The sequence below is a fragment of the Cornus florida genome, unplaced genomic scaffold (genome assembly GCF_030987335.1).
Source record: "Cornus florida cultivar Cherokee Brave unplaced genomic scaffold, ASM3098733v1 CherokeeBrave_3.0.0_Hap2_Chr06, whole genome shotgun sequence".
Taxonomy (NCBI): domain Eukaryota; kingdom Viridiplantae; phylum Streptophyta; class Magnoliopsida; order Cornales; family Cornaceae; genus Cornus; species Cornus florida.
The window spans coordinates 9,688,246-9,704,663 of record NW_026775576.1 but is presented as its reverse complement, the minus strand read 5'-3'; positions in this window follow the sequence as shown (position 1 = coordinate 9,704,663).

Genomic DNA, 16,418 nt, shown 5'->3' with positions numbered 1-16,418 from the left:
GGCATGGATGCACAGTTTTTCAGAATCTTTTTATTTTCTTGGGGTGTTTTTCACAAATATCTTTTGGAGATATTTTGTTTCAGGGGGTTTTAAGAAAATATTTTTGGAAGATATTTTCATTTTGGGGCAGTTGTGCAGTTTTTAATTTTTGGAGGGGCCATTGTGCAATTAACAAAAGTTATTGCAAAATACCTCGTCTGGAGCTTGGATCCTCGTACAAAATTCATTTTCACATTTCATTGAGTCATGTACTCATAGAATTTCCTTCTGGTCATTTTTCTCCAGTTTTAGGGTTTTTGGCCCTGGTTGCCGCCGAACTTATTTGGGGTATAGGTCTTTGCTCGGGACTCGATTTTTAACGCCATTTCTTCCATTGTTTATATTTTCTCATTTTGAATCTTTTTTGTTCACAGAGTTTTGCCAGTTGAGCTCGTCTGCTCAAATTTCACTTTTTCGGACCCGGCGGGGCCCGTTCTGGGTACTTTTTGAGATTTTCTATAAATAGGGGGACTTAAAATTAAAAAGTAATCTTCTCCCCTCTCCATGCATGACCAAAACCTGCTATGGCAGCCTAAGGGGGCTGCCACCCTTCTTCTTTCATTTGAACCTTCTTCTTTTTGTTAAAAAGTCGAAGTGCCTTTGCGTTTTGTGTTTGTCTTGACCACGCGCATCTTTCCCCCTTATTAGAACCCATTTTTGGCCAAATTTTGAGCTCGGGTTTGAAGTCAAGTTGTGATTTGATGGGGCTTCTTGTGGGTTCATGTAGATCGTGTTGTCCCCGACAAAACCCTTCGGTATCGTCGGATTCAGAGCACCTTTTTTTTTGTGGGCTTTTGAGATTTTTATCTTAAATTGAGGTAGGGGATGTTTTAGGGTTATATTAATGTTGTATTGATTGTTATATGAGCATATACAACTTGTGAGCATGCCTTGTTCAAGTTATAGAATTTAATTTAATTATTTTCTTTGTTTAAGATTTAATTCTCATGATGCTAGGCAACTTAGAATTAAATTGTGGCACGCTAAAAATTTAGGCCTTGGTATGGTGGTTGATATATATTAAATTGGGATTATTTGAATAAGAATTGCAAATTTTATTTAATATTTATCTTTTGTGAAAGTTTAATTCACCTAGTTGTATCAAGCATGGAATCAACTTGTAATGTGATATTAAAGTAGGCCTTGGTGAGTTCTTTAACATATATTAAATTGAGGACATTTAGATATGTCTGAAAATCTAGAAAAAATTAATTAATTAGCTTAATTAATTTTATTTTTAAGTGTTGTAGTCACTTAAATTGATTTTGGATATAATATATGTGAAGACTATGCTATGTTCTTTAACATATATTAATTTGAGTTTATTTGGGATTAATATGAAATCTAGAGACTTTTCATGTTAGGTTGAAAATCCCTTTTAATGTAGTGAAATTAATTACCTTGTGAGCATATTACTAATTGGATGTAGAATTAGTATTTGGGGCCTCTTAAAATGGTAATTGGACTTAGCATGATATAGAATATCATTGACTTGTAAAGCTTGTTTAAATATATCTTGTGTAGGTATATAGCTTGTTAGAATATTATAATTGTTTACCTTGAAAGCTTGTTACTAAATTGAAGCTTATTTAGTACTTGTGGCTTAGGATGGTAATGTGATTCAATTGTTGTAAAATATTCTTGTTTTGGTGTATAAATTGTATATTGGAGGCTTGACATGTCATATGCTATCTAGACTTGAATTCTAGGACATGGTTTGTGTGGATTCAACCTTATTTGTGCATTGAAGATGGATTTATGCATTAGTGGATTTGGTATAAGTTTGGTCTAACTTATTGATTTTTGTATAAGTTTTGGACTCATTGATTCTGGAAAGCTTGTAAGGACATATTTCACGTGATGGCTAGGGTTTGGCTCTAGTACGGAGACAAGAGTCTTCTAAGTCATAAGTGCGCACTAGGTAGTACCTTGTGGGTCGTAATTGCCCGGAATAACTTATGCATGTGCGCACTAGGTAGTGCCTTGTGGGTCGTAATTACCCGGAAACACTTGCTTGGTCTAGTGACCACATGTCCTAGTCTTTCTACTTTGATTTCGCATTCAATTTCAAGTTGTTAATCATGGATTACTTGTAGCTTAAGAATTAATGCTTGCTTTGGATATTTGAATCTTACTTAGTATACTTGAAACTGTATACTTGTTTTATGCATTTAGATCTCATATAGTGTACTTGAACTTGTATGCTTGCTCTGTGAGTTTATATTTCATTTAGTATGCTTGTGCCGTGTATACTTGTTTTAGGCGTATCTCTTTTAGCTTAGTATACTTGTGTTCGTATACTTAATTTACGAGATTTTCATATAAAATGTATACTTGTGTACATATGCTTAGACATTGCATGACTTGTCTTAATATGGTTTAGTATACTTGGAAATGTATGCTTGTATGTCGTGTATCATGTTTTAATACGATTTAGTGTACTTGAGCATGTATACTTGTATGTCGTTGTTCATTTCAATTGCATGAGTAGCTTAGGATGATGTTTGACATAGACGTTAGGTGGCATGAGCCCTTTTAACATGTGTTTACCTTAAGGTGATAAAATTGTAAAATGCTAGGTCGATGCATGCTCATCTCCTACGAGTAGCTTTATGTTACTCACCCACGTAGTGGGGACATTTTTCAGGTACCAGGATTAAGATTTGGGATTCACATCATGCTTGGATGATTTGTAGACTTGAAGTTCTCATTTCATGTAAATGTTGGCTTGAAATGCCATTTATAGCTTTATATGTTAAAATGTGTAAATTTGATTCCATGTATGTAATGTGTACTTAAGTGCACTCCTTTCAATGTATTCAACATGTATGAGATGAGGCCGGAGGCCATTGACATGTATATTGAATTTTTTGTAACTTCTAACTTCTTGAAATATTAGAAAAATATTGAAAAACGCCAAGTCATTGTCTCACCATGGTTGCATCGGGTGTGGGAATTCCATTTTCATTCTTTCATAGGGTCTCATTAATCTTGTATGAAGTGTGGCCAAGGGCCAAATGGTCAATTGACTCCATTTTGTATTTTTGGATTCCGAGTTTTCATTCCAAGTTCCATTTTTGCCTTTTTGCCCTTTGGGGGGTCAGATTTTGCATCGGTGGTATTTTTAAGTCATGGACCATTGTAGCACGTCCAAATAGGTAAGTTACGTTTGCGTGCATGGTCATTTCTGGGAAAAACCTTATCGTTTGTGTTTTGAGCTTCATATGAACTCATTTTGAAGTTTTGTTGCATAATCTGATTTTAGGGCACTTTGGGGTTTTCCTTCGGGAAATAAATTCTGTTCTTGACATAGTCACTTAGAAAACGTGATTTTAGGGGGGGGGGGGGTTTCTTCTTTGTGTTTTTCCATAAAATGTCATCTTGGTACCGGAAATCCCGTGCAAAGTTCGGTTTTTCTGCTATGCTATAACAGTTTTTTTTTAACTTCTTGCCCTTTCCTGATCTAGGGGCATTCTGGGTACTTCATATTATTTCTTTTTCATTTTTGCTCACATTCTGGGTAGAAAACGTGATTTTAGGGGGGGTTTCTTCTTCGTGTTTTTACAAAAAAAATCATCTTGATGCCGAAAAACAATTCGCAGATCTGGAAAATCATGTCGTTCCAAGTTTTTCCGGAAAAAGTGCTGATCTAAGGGGCATTTCGGGTATTTCACTTGTAAAATAAAATCTTCTCTTGACATGGTCATGTAGAAAACATGATTTTGGGGGTGGGGGGGGGGGGAGGGGTTTCTTCACAACTTTTTGCCAAAAAATGTCATTTAAGCCCTCAAAATCCCATTTGAATTCGGCAAAATGTGTGCAGGCCCTGCTTATACTTGAAACCCAGAAAGTCTAATTTTTTGAAACTTTGAGGCTTCAAATCTTCATCATCCGGACTCCAAATCAAGTGATTTTTGAGTCTAAGTTTATTAGTTTTTGTTGTTTTATACAACGGTATGCACGGTTGCATCCAATTCTATCTAAAAAGACCATTTTACCCCTTGTAAAGTACCCTTGCCGCATTGATTTTAAACACAAAAGTTGGTTTTTATGAAACTTTGACGTTTCATATCTTCTTCGTCCGGACTCCGAATCAAGTGATTCTTGAGTCTAGATTCATTAATTTTTCCTGGTCTATCTAATGGTATACTTAGTTGCATCTAGTTTTATCTAAAAAGACCATTTTACCCCTTACGAGTACCTTTGATGCATTGATTTCAAACCCAAAAATGTGATTTTTATGAAACTTTGGAGTTTCATATCTTCTACATCCGGACTCCGAATCAAGTGATTCCTGGGTCTAATTTGATTAGTTTTTCATTGTCCTTCCAAAAGTGTGCTCGGTAGCATTCGAGTCCATAATTTTCAGAAATGACTATTTTGCCCCTGGGGACTTATTTGTCATATTTTTGATCTTTGCTTCCGCATCAGTTCTCATTAAGTTCCACGGACTTCTTAGAGTCTTGTTTTCTATTTTTGCTTCCGCATTTCGGATCCGTTATCGGGTCAAACTATGGTTCGTCACAGGACACACTGGGTTGAAAAATCTAAGGTCGTCACAGTAAAACCTGTCAAATGAGAAGAAATATCATGGCATTTTCCCAAATCCCGGGAGAACAGTTCCATGATTCATAGGAAAGATATAATGATCTTCTAAGAAACTGTCCACACCATGATATTGCTAAATAACACTTAATATAGATTTTCTATGATAGTGTTTTTGATTCTTATGGAAACATGGTTGATGTATCTAGTAATGGAACCTTTCTGCGTAAGAGTCTGGTTGACGCTTGGGAACTATTTGATGCCCTAAGTGAAAATTCAGTGCAACATGCTTCTTCTTCTAGGTCTAGGTCTTCACCTGGTATGCATAAGGTTGAAAAACTCTATGAGGTAGATAAATCTAGTGAGTTAGCCGCTCAAATAGAAGCATTGAACCATAGGTTTGATCAAATCTTATCATATAGATTTGCTCCTGTTGCTAATCCACAAACTGCCTTGGCAAATGAAGTTTGTTCAATTGTGCTAATCCTTCCCATTTTGCTAACACTTGCCCTATAATGGGATCATCAACTGAGATCCCTCAGGATTAAGTGAATGATACATTCTCTAGACCAGCTTACAATCCATATGCTTCTACATATAATTCTGGCTGGAGAGATCATCAAAATCTATCATGGCGTAATCAAAGTCAAGGAACCACTGTTCCTCAATCACAGGGACGGTACCAAAATTCATCCAATCCTATGACATAAAATAATTCTTTTAATCAATCTGGAATTTATTGTCCACCTCAGTTCAGGAATCAACCCACTCAAACTCCTAACATTCCACCTCCTCCTAGAAATTCTGCTTTTGAAGATCAAATACTTAATACTCTTGTTGATCTTAAAGCCAATACCCAATTTCTTAATTCCCATTTACAAGCCATAGCAAAGCTAGAGGCATAAGTTGGGCAAATAGTGAGTACTCTATCTCGAAGAGAGGATGGAATGCTGCCTAGTCAGCTAGTAGCCAACCCAAAAGGGCAAACTTACGTGATTGATGAAACCAATTCCTTAGGAATTCATCACGAGCAAGTTCAGACTATTACTACATTGAGGAGTGGTAAAGTGGTTGATAATCAAGTTTAAAAATGACAGGAAGAAAAAGAGAGGCTTAGGGTTCCCATTTTTCCTATCATTCATAATCCACATCCTAAAGATGTTTCCTCAATTTCTATTCTACAATCCACCATAGGAGTTGAATGTTGAGTCACTTCTTCATTTGCTCCTAACCTTGAGATAGCTTATGAGCCAAGAGCGCCTTATGATGAGCGCCGAATAATGTATATTCAAGCGCCCTAAATTACATTAACAAAGTCCAGTTATTAATTATTTTATGTAGATTAACTCCAATTCTATGTTTTTATGCATTTTCAGGTTCATTGGCCAAAATGGAACAAGAATAAGGCCTTGTGGAGTCTTGAGCAACAAAAGGGTGCCAATGCTGAATTCTGGCAGCAGTAGATCCTGGTCTTTGCTTGCCATTTTGACCTTCCAAACTCGAGAACTGGACTTCCCTCATAACATGAAAGATTTAGAGCTCTGAATCAGCTTTCCAAATCTTCAAGTGGTTCATCATTCGGAGTTCGGAGCAGAGAGTTATGATCTTCACAACAGAGGTGCGCAGAACTGCCTGGCAGCACTGATGTACTGCCTTTCTCCCCATTTTCGACCAACCAGACTTGAGATTTGGGTCTTCATCAAAACATAAAGTTTTTAAAGCACTGAATCAGCTCTCCAAAGCTTCAAACAGATCGTCATTCGGAGTTCGGGGCACAAAGTTATAGCAGTTTTCCCAAAATAGGTCAGCACTGAGCAAGAGGAGCATGTTGCACATTGCACTAAGTTAGAGTGCTCGAAGTCACCAAGCGTGCGCTCGAAAATCAGGCAGAATGCCCTTCGGAAATGGCTCATTTCAGCCCACTTGCACATTGGATTCCTCAATGCCATCTTCCCTCTTTATGAAGTGGTTGGAGGTGTCCCTTGGAGGAGAGAGGGTATGGTTGGAGCATAAAAGGCTACCCAAAGGCCACATATATGATTAAGCTTTATCTTGAGCAAGAAAAAAGGAGAGAGAAGAGAGCAAGAAGAGGGTGTTCTTGAGTGCTACAGTAGGAGCTCGAAAATGGAGATGAGGATGATGCTTCTTCCTTCTTCTAGCTCACCAATGGGTAACTAAACCTCATCTAGGGAGGTGATGAAACCCCTCCCTTGTAAGCATGTGTTAGTATAGTTTATTTTTGGGTATTACAATGTATTTTTGATAGTCTTTCCATGGTCAAGAGCCTCATTTTTGTTGTAATGAATGTTGAATGTTTTAAATGATTATTGTGAGTTATTCATCTTGTCTTGGATGGTTGCCTTTCTTAATCATATTGCTTGCACTTCCATGGTGACAATGGAAGTTAGATCATGGAATGGTTTTAATGGCATGGAGTTGGAGAACCTAGATAGTTCATGGCTTAGGGTTTCCCTTTGATGGGCTATACTTGATTCTTAGCTTTATGTGCATTCACCATTTAAATTAGGGCTTGATAATCCTTGGCTTAGTAAGCATGTTCTAAGCTACATTTTAGTTTAGGTAGTTGATCATGTGAACCTTTGATGGTTTATTCTTGCCTTTCTAATTAAATGAACTTCTTAAGGATATTATAGCAACCTAGTATTGTTATGTATCATGACTATCATATATGTTGTTTTCCCCTTAAATTAATCTTAACCTAGCATGTGTATAGGGATGGAGGTGGATTCATTTCCCTAGCCTTCTTTACTTGTACTCACTCCCTTAAATTCTTGCAATTTACTGTTTTATGCACTTTTAATTTCCTAGCTTAAGTGACATCCAACAAAACCTCTATACACCCTTCATCATTCTAAGAATGATTCTAGACATTTAGGTTGTATTAGACTAGCGTAGTCCCTGTGGTTCGACTTACCCGACCAATAGCCCTATTTTACAATGATTCGTGCTATTGCGAAGGTTGATGTATGATTGACCAACCGATCAATTTTTGGCGCCGTTGCCGGGGACTGCAAACGGTTTAGCAACCAAAGTTTAGGGTTAAATTTAGTCTGATTGTGCATATTGTGTCTTGTGAATATTCCTTGTATGTTTTGATCATCTTCGTGTTGTAAGATTCTAGGGACTCGAAGCTCGCCGTGGGATTGCTAGCAAATTGTAAGTCTAGAGGACCCCAGGTAAGTCTCTTGACTTCTAGTTTCGCATTGTGAATATTGTGTATGTGTTTAATTTAGTTGTGAAGCCCTTGTCGAGGCTCTTAACTTGTTTATATTTTGTATTCAAGCATCGGTCCTTGTCGTGGCCATTTACATTTTCTGTCTTGATAATTGAGGAGAAAGGGAACATCGTATGTGGAGTTGTGGTTGATGAATTGCTTTGTTGAGTATATGCTTTGTTGTTGATGTTCGGTCGTAGGTCACTTTCCTTACCCACAATCGATTCTCCCATTGATATTAACTCTCTTGAAAGAACTCTTAGACGGAACCTTAGGGAACCCACTCTTATAAGGGACCTTGGAACTGAATTCAATATAATGGGGGATAATGTAGGAAATCCGGGGAATGAAAGGGCTGAAATTCCTAATATCGAGCCAATGACTCTTAGAGATCATTTCATCCCTACCACCTATGCTTCTCCATCTTGCATAGTGATGCCAAACATCGATGCAGCTCAATATGAGATCAAGTCTAGTACCATTCAAATGCTTCCATCATTTCATGGCTTTAATAATGAAGATCCATACAAGCATCTTGATGAGTTCCTGGAAATCTGTTCAACCATCCGGTTGAGAGGTTTTCCGGACAATGCACTTCATCTCCATCTCTTCCCATTCTCCCTAAAAGATAGGGCAAAATATTGGTTGAACTCCCTCGCTCCCAACTCTATTACTTCTTGGGCTCAATTGCAACAAGAATTTCTTAAGAAGTATTATCCGGTGAGTAAAACCAACCAAATGAGGCGTTCCATTCTAAGCTTTTCTCAAGTTGATGGAGAACAACTTCACGAGACTTGGGAAAGGTTACAAGATCTTCTTCGGAAGTGTCCTCATCATTTGATCCCAAAATGGCAATTAGTGCAAGCTTTCTATGCCGGCTTGACCGAAACCCATAGATTCATGGTTGATTCTTCTTGTGGTGGGATGTTCATGTCCAAGAATGCGGATGAGGCTTGGACCTTACTTGAGAATTTGAGTGAAAATTCACTTCAACAAAATTCTCGTAGGGCTCCGACCGCAACCACTCCAAGCAACACCAACCCTTGTCAACCAAAGTCAATAAGGGAGGAATCATCTCAAGTGGATGCCATCGCTCATAAATTCTATCAATTGATGGCACCACATCTTCCTCCTTCATTGTCTCAAAATTCAGCAAGTTCAGTTTGTGCTTCATGTACTAGTCCATTCCATCTCTCGGAAGATTGCCCCACATCGGAGCAATTTCCTAGTCCCAACCAAGAGCAAGCTAATGCCATGTTCTCGCGGCCCGGGAACAATCCATATTCCAACACCTACAATCCGGGTTGGCGAGATCATCCGAATTTCTCATGGCGGCAACAAGCCCCACAGAATTCCCAATTCCAGAACCAAGGGCGGCAAAATCAGCCCTCTTCTCAATATCAAGGTAGACCTTTCCAAGCCTCTTCAAGCTACCGTCCTCCTTATAATCCAAATGTCTCCAATCAACCTCCTGTGTGTCCAACTGACGAGATAGTAGCTGCAAACAAGCAAATGATGGAATCATTAAATAAGCATATAATGGATGCCAACAAGCAACTCTTGACATCCTTGCAGCCTACTCTCCAAATGGTTCACTCTCATACTCAATCCATAGCTAATCTCGAAAATCAAGTGGGCCAAATAGCTAACTCGGTGAATCAATTGCTTCAAAACGACAAGGGCAAGCTTCCCTCTCAACCTTTTGAAAATCCTAGAGGAATGCATGTGATTGACGAAACCCCTCCTCCGAGTGGGCCGACTCATGAACAAGTTCAAGCTATCACCACCCTTCGGAGTGGTAGAGTGGTGGACAACAAGGTCGATGGAGACAAAAGTGAAGAAGTTTCGCCGTTGAAAAATCCAAATTCAAGCTCTTCTAATCCAAATTCTTGTCCCAATACCATTCACGGATATCCCACACATGTCTCCCCAAATGTGGAAACTACTTATGAGCCAAAAGCTCCGTTTCCTCAACGTCTTCAAGAGTCGACACACTTCGGGAACAAGAATTGTAAAATTCAAGACATGTGGGAAGTCTTCAAGCAAGTGAAGATTAACTTGCCCCTGTTGGATGCTATCAAGCAAATCCCCCCCTATGCAAAATTTCTCAAAGATTTGTGCACTCAAAAGCGCACTTCTAAAAATCATTTGCCAAAAAAAGTGAGGTTGACTGAAAATGTTAGTGCTATTATTCAGCACAGCACTCCCCCGAAGTATAAGGATCCAGGTGCCCCCACAATCTCTTGCGTCATTGGTGACAGCAAAATCGAGAGGGCCCTCCTTGACTTAGGAGCTAGTGTGAATTTAATTCCATACTCGGTCTACCTACAACTTGGTTTGGGCGATCTTAAGCCGACTTCCGTGGTTTTGCAACTTGCCGATAGATCGGTCAAGCATCCACGAGGTATTCTTGAGGACGTCATCATCAAAGTGGACAAATTCTACTTCCCGGTAGATTTTGTGGTTCTTGATACGGAACCAGTCCATGACCCAAAAAAGCACATTCCCGTGATCCTTGGTAGACCATTTTTAGCTACGGCTAATGCATCAATTAATTGCCGAACCGGGGTGATGGACATTGCTTTTGGAAACATGCAAGTCAAACTCCACATCTTTCATGCAACTCAACATCCCTCCAATGAGGATGATTATTTTCTTGTGGATGTCATTGATGAAGTGGTCGAAGAATCTCTCCCCTTCATCCTAAGCAAAGATTCCCTTGAAACTTGCATGTCTCATTTTGACTTCTCAAACTTTGATGTTGATCAAGCAATTCAAGAAGTCAATTCCTTGCTTGATATTAATGCTATCATGGATGTACCTCCTTGGAAAATTCCAAAAGAACCACTTCCCCAACTTTCCACCACTCCTCCGGTCCCATCATTGTTATCTCCGCCACCAAGAGACCAACCTTTTAGCGGTGCTCCAAGAGCATAAAGAAGCTATTGGTTGGACAGTGGCAGATTTGAAAGGAATTGACCCCTCCATTTGTATGCACCGCATTCATATGGAGGATGACGCAAAGCCTACTAGAGAGGTCCAGCGCCGGTTAAATCCAAACATGAAGGAAGTGGTCATGAAAGAGGTGATCAAATTGCTAGATGCGGGAATCATCTATCCTATCTCTGATAGCAAGTGGGTGAGCCCCACACAAGTTGTCCCCAAGAAATCTGGGCTCACCGTTGTTGAAAATTCAGCGGGCGAGCTCGTGCCACAACGAACCACCACCGGGTGGCGTGTGTGCATTGACTATCGTAAACTCAACTCATCAACTAGGAAGGATCATTTCCCGCTCCCATTTATTGATCAAATCCTAGAAAGGTTAGCCGGCCAAAGCTTCTATTGTTTTCTTGATGGTTATTCCGGCTATAACCAAGTGGCCATCGCCCCCCAAGATCAAGAGAAAACAACATTCACATGTCCCTTTGGTACTTTTGCCTATCGACGCATGCCTTTTGGTCTATGCAATGCACCGGCAACGTTCCAAAGGTGCATGATGTCCATATTCTCCGATATGGTTGAAAGGTTCTTGGAAGTTTTCATGGATGACTTTTCCGTATTTGGCTCCTCCTTTGACTCGTGTCTCAAAAATTTATCTCTTGTGCTCCAAAGATGCAAAGAGACGAATCTCATTCTAAGTTGGGAGAAAAGCCACTTTATGGTCCAAGAAGGCATTGTTTTAGGACATGTCATTTCTAAGCGGGGAATCGAGGTAGACAAGGCAAAAGTTGAGTTAATCTCTAATCTTCCTCCTCCGAATTCCGTCCGTCAAATCCGTTCTTTTCTTGGCCATGCCGGATTCTATCGTCGCTTCATCAAAGATTTTAGCAAAATCTCACGGCCCTTGTGTAATCTCTTAGCCAAGGATGTTCCGTTCAATTTTGATGACGCTTGCATGGAAGCTTTCATCAAACTTCGCATTCTCCTCTCCTCTGCCCCGATCATGAAACCCCCTAATTGGTCTCTTCCCTTTGAGATCATGTGTGATGCATCCGATTATGCATTAGGGGCGGTTTTGGGCCAACGTGTGGATAAACTTCCGCATGTCATTTATTATGCTAGCAAAACTCTCTGCGATGCCCAATTGAACTACACCACCACTGAAAAAGAATTGCTAGCTGTGGTGTACGCCTTGGATAAATTTCGCTCCTATCTTCTTGGCTCCAAGGTCATCGTCTTTTCAGATCATGCCGCTCTTAGGCATTTGTTAGCGAAAAAAGAGACAAAACCCCGCTTAATTCGATGGATCCTCTTACTTCAAGAGTTTGACATTGACATCCGGGACAAAAAAGGGACCGACAATGTTGTCGCCGATCATCTCTCTCGCTTACTTATTGAGAAATCTTCAGAATTTGCAGCCATCCGTGATTCCTTTCCGGATGAGCAACTTCTTCAAGTTTCACATTCTACTCTTCCGTGGTTTGCGGATATTGTCAATTATCTTGCGGTTGGCAAAATTCCAGCTCATTGGTCCAAACAAGAGAGGGACCGGTTTTTCTCCCAAGTCAAGCATTTCTTTTGGGAAGATCCGGAATTATTCAAGTATTGCCCGGACCAAATCATCCGGTGATGTATTCCTGAAACCGAGGCCACAAGCATTTTAAATTTTTGCCATACTCTTGCTTGTGGAGGCCATTTCAGTGCCAAAAAGACCGCTAACAAAATCCTTCAAAGCGGATTCTTTTGGCCTACCTTGTTCCGGGATGCATACAATTTTTGCAAATCGTGTGAACGATTTCAAAAACTTGGATCCATGTCCCGAAGAGACATGATGCCCCTCACCAACATTTTAATTGTTGAAATTTTTGATGTATGGGGGATTGACTTCATGGGACCATTTCCATCTTCTTATGGCTATGAGTACATCCTTGTAGCGGTGGATTATGTGTCTAAATGGGTTGAAGCCGCGGCTACCAAAACTGATGATCATAAAGTCGTGATCCATTTCATTCAATCTCACATCTTTAGTCGTTTTGGTACACCCCGAGCAATCATTAGTGATGGTGGATCTCATTTCTGAAATCGTTATCTCAAATCCATCCTTGCTAAGTATTCAGTCATTCATAAGGTTGCTACACCTTACCACCCTCAAACGAGTGGTCAAGTAGAGATTTCTAACCGGGAGATTAAGCACATTTTAGAAAAAACGGTTAGACCGGATCGCAAAGATTGGTCATTACGGCTAAACGATGCACTTTGGGCTTACCGGACAGCTTATAAGACACCCATTGGCATGTCACCATATCGACTTGTCTTTGGCAAAGCATGTCATCTCCCGGTAGAATTAGAGCACCGTGCTTATTGGGCCGTAAAAAGGTTCAATTTTGATCTCAAACAAGCCGGCTCTAATCGTGCGTTGCAATTGAATGAACTTGAGGAATTGCGTAATGACGCGTATGAAAATGCAAAAATTTACAAGGCAAAGACTAAAGCTTTCCATGACAAACACATCGTCAAAAAGTCTTTTGCCCCGGGACAAAAGGTCTGGCTTTTCAATTCCCGCTTGAAACTCTTTCCCGGTAAACTCCGGTCAAGATGGGATGGTCCATACATTGTCACTACCGTCTTTCCTCATGGAGCAATCGAACTTCATGATCCTGCAAGTGGATCACTCTTCAAGGTAAATGGCCAAAGGCTTAAGCCTTGCATTGACAGCACAATTCTAACCCGAAAAGTTGAGGAAGTCCCCTTGACGGATCCCATTTATGAGGAATAGTGCCTGCTCTAGCTTGGTCTAGCTATCGACATTAAATTTAGCAAAGCAAGGGAAGAAATTCTTTCGATGTTCCAAGCTTCCCTACCTTCTTAAATTGCTCGTGCCTTGAAATTTTCTGGGAAATGGTTTCGATAAGTTAAAAAATTGATTTTTCTAAAATGGTCTTCAGTTGTGTTTCGCAATTTTAGACTGGCCTCTTAGACCTTCTTAGCTCTAATTTTCATTCCCGGAAATTTCTATCGCTTTTGAGCAATTTCATAGGATCTTTGGCATGCAACTCATGTGCACAACCTCTCCTTTTCAATGCATTGTTGAATCATGGTTCCTCAAAAAAAAATTTCATGCATTAGAGAGAAGCTGCAAGGTTTGAAAATTTTCTCAAAACTTTCCAGGCATTGGAGATGAAATGCAAAGTTTGAAAAATTTTCATCCAGGCATTAGAAATGTTGAGCAATTTGACAATTTTTCCAAAAATTTTCTATCCATGCATTGGAGAGGTGTTACATTTTGAAAAAATTTCCAATTTGATCCATGCATTAGAAAGAAGTTGAAAAGTTTTCCAAATTTTTCTAAAAATCCATCCATGCATTGGATTGGAATAATGTGTCAAGTTTCAAATTTTCCATGCATGGCTTGAATTTAGGACTGACATGCAAATTTTCAAAAATTCTCTATGCTTAAAATTTTCATTTTTGAGAATTCTATCCATTTTGCATCATGTTGAAATGTTTTAAGTTTGAAATTTTCATTTTTGAGAATTCTATCCATTTTGCATCATGTTGCCAAAAGCTTGAAAATTTTCTTAAACTCATCCATGCATTGTGTGCAGTGCAAAGTTGAAAAAAAAAAAAAAAAAAAAATTTCATTTCCTATGAAAAATTTCAATTTTTTTCATCCATGCAAGCTCATGCATGGCCATGCAACAGCATTCAAGCTCCATTAAAGGTTCAAGCACCAAAAATCATGAGCCTGCTGCCTTCATTTAGAGCATTCTAGCTCCCAGTTGGAGTGCTCTAAGCTTTTTAGCCCATTTTCCGCAGCTGCATGCTACTGCCTCAGAATCGAGCACTCGTAGCCCAAGCTTCGAGTGCTCGAAGCTTCACCATTTGCTTGGCCAACTCACTGCTCTCATTTCGAGCACTCGAGCTTCCTCTTCCGAGTGCTCGAACTCCCCATACAACCCACTCGAGCCTGCTGTCTCCATGCAGAGCACTCGCCCTCCCCCTTGCGAGTGCTCGAAGACTCTCACCACTCAGCAAACCTCTCAACCTCCACCACCCTGCCTGCATGCATGCACGCCCATGCGTGCATGCCACCCCTCTCACCTCATCACCCCTCCCACACCCTCATCCTCTCGGCTTACCCCCATGCATGCACAACACCATGCATAACCACCCTTCCCACCCTAACCAACATCATCCCACCTCTCTGCAACCCACTTCTCAACTCACCCATGCTTGCACCACCTCGCACACATAGAACCATGCATGCATCATCTCAACCCTCAACTCCTATCTCTCTCCTCAACCCAACGCACCCAACCAACCTTCCAACCTTCTCTCTTTCTCGGCCTCTACAAACCAAACATCACCACCTCTTGCAACACAACACCAACCCACTTCAAACCAAACTCCCCAAACCACCCTCCAGCTCATGCTCACCACAACCCAAACCATCCACCTCCTCTCGGCATCTCTGCAGACAACCCCATCAACCCACCATCTCTCTCTCTCTCTAAACCATACATCACCACCCTGCATGCATGCATGCACGTCCATGCATGCATGCCACCTCTTAAACCCACATTCTCTCTCTCTTGGCAACACAACAACAACACACCCTCCAACACCATGCACCACTACCACCTCTCGGCCTCCACCCCTCACCACCCAGCTAACCACCTTCCTTCATCCACCCTCTCGGCCATGCATGCATGCAGGCCCATGCATGCATGCCACCCCTTCCACCCCTCACCACTCAGCTCACCACCCTCCTACCAACCATCACAACCAACCTCAAACCCTCACACTGCTCAAATTTCGAGCACTCGAAGACCCAGCCTCGAGTGCTCGAAATCCCCTTCCCACACCCGAGCCCCTCACCCAACTCTCTGCCCCCATTTCGAGCACTCGAAGAGGGCCTTCGAGTGCTCGAACCAAGCTCTCACTCTCCCTCTTTTAAACCCCGAAGCTACCACCTCACTCTCCTCCCCCTCTCTTGGCTCCAACTTCCCCACCCTCATTGCACCCACTTCTCACCTCTCTCTCTCTCTCTACCTTCCCCAACCACCTGCTCGACCCTCTCACACACCACACCAGCTTTTCTCTCTCTCCCACTCACAACCAAATGCACAACCACCAGCATGCACCACACCTTGCATGCATGAACATCCAACACCCATCATCCTCGCAGCCAACTCCTCCACCCACCACCTTCAGCATCCACTTGCATAACCAACCCACCTCCATACCTCACCACCCCATCCTCTCACCTCCCTCTTCCTGCCTTCCTTCTTGCTCTCGGATACCCTGACATTCAGGTTTGTGTCCTCTTCCTTAGTTTTTCTTTTCCTTTGTTCATTCATGGTCTTTTACACGGAGGATGGGCTAGTAATGTTGGAGTTTGGTTTTGTTGGTGATTTGTTGTTGCTTTGTCAATGCTAGAGCTTGTTTCTTTGTTAAAAAATTTTGGGTTTGCTCCTCCATCCCACTCACTTTCCTCTTCTCCTTCTTGTGGTGCACGCCAGGTGTTCGCTGAAATTCCTCAACCAAGTCCACCTCTCTAAATGTCTCGTACCGGTCCTTCTCGCCCTCCTCGACCCTCTTCAGGTGCCCGTGCTGTCACTCGTGAGCGACCACGTGATCCTTGGGATCGCAAACAACT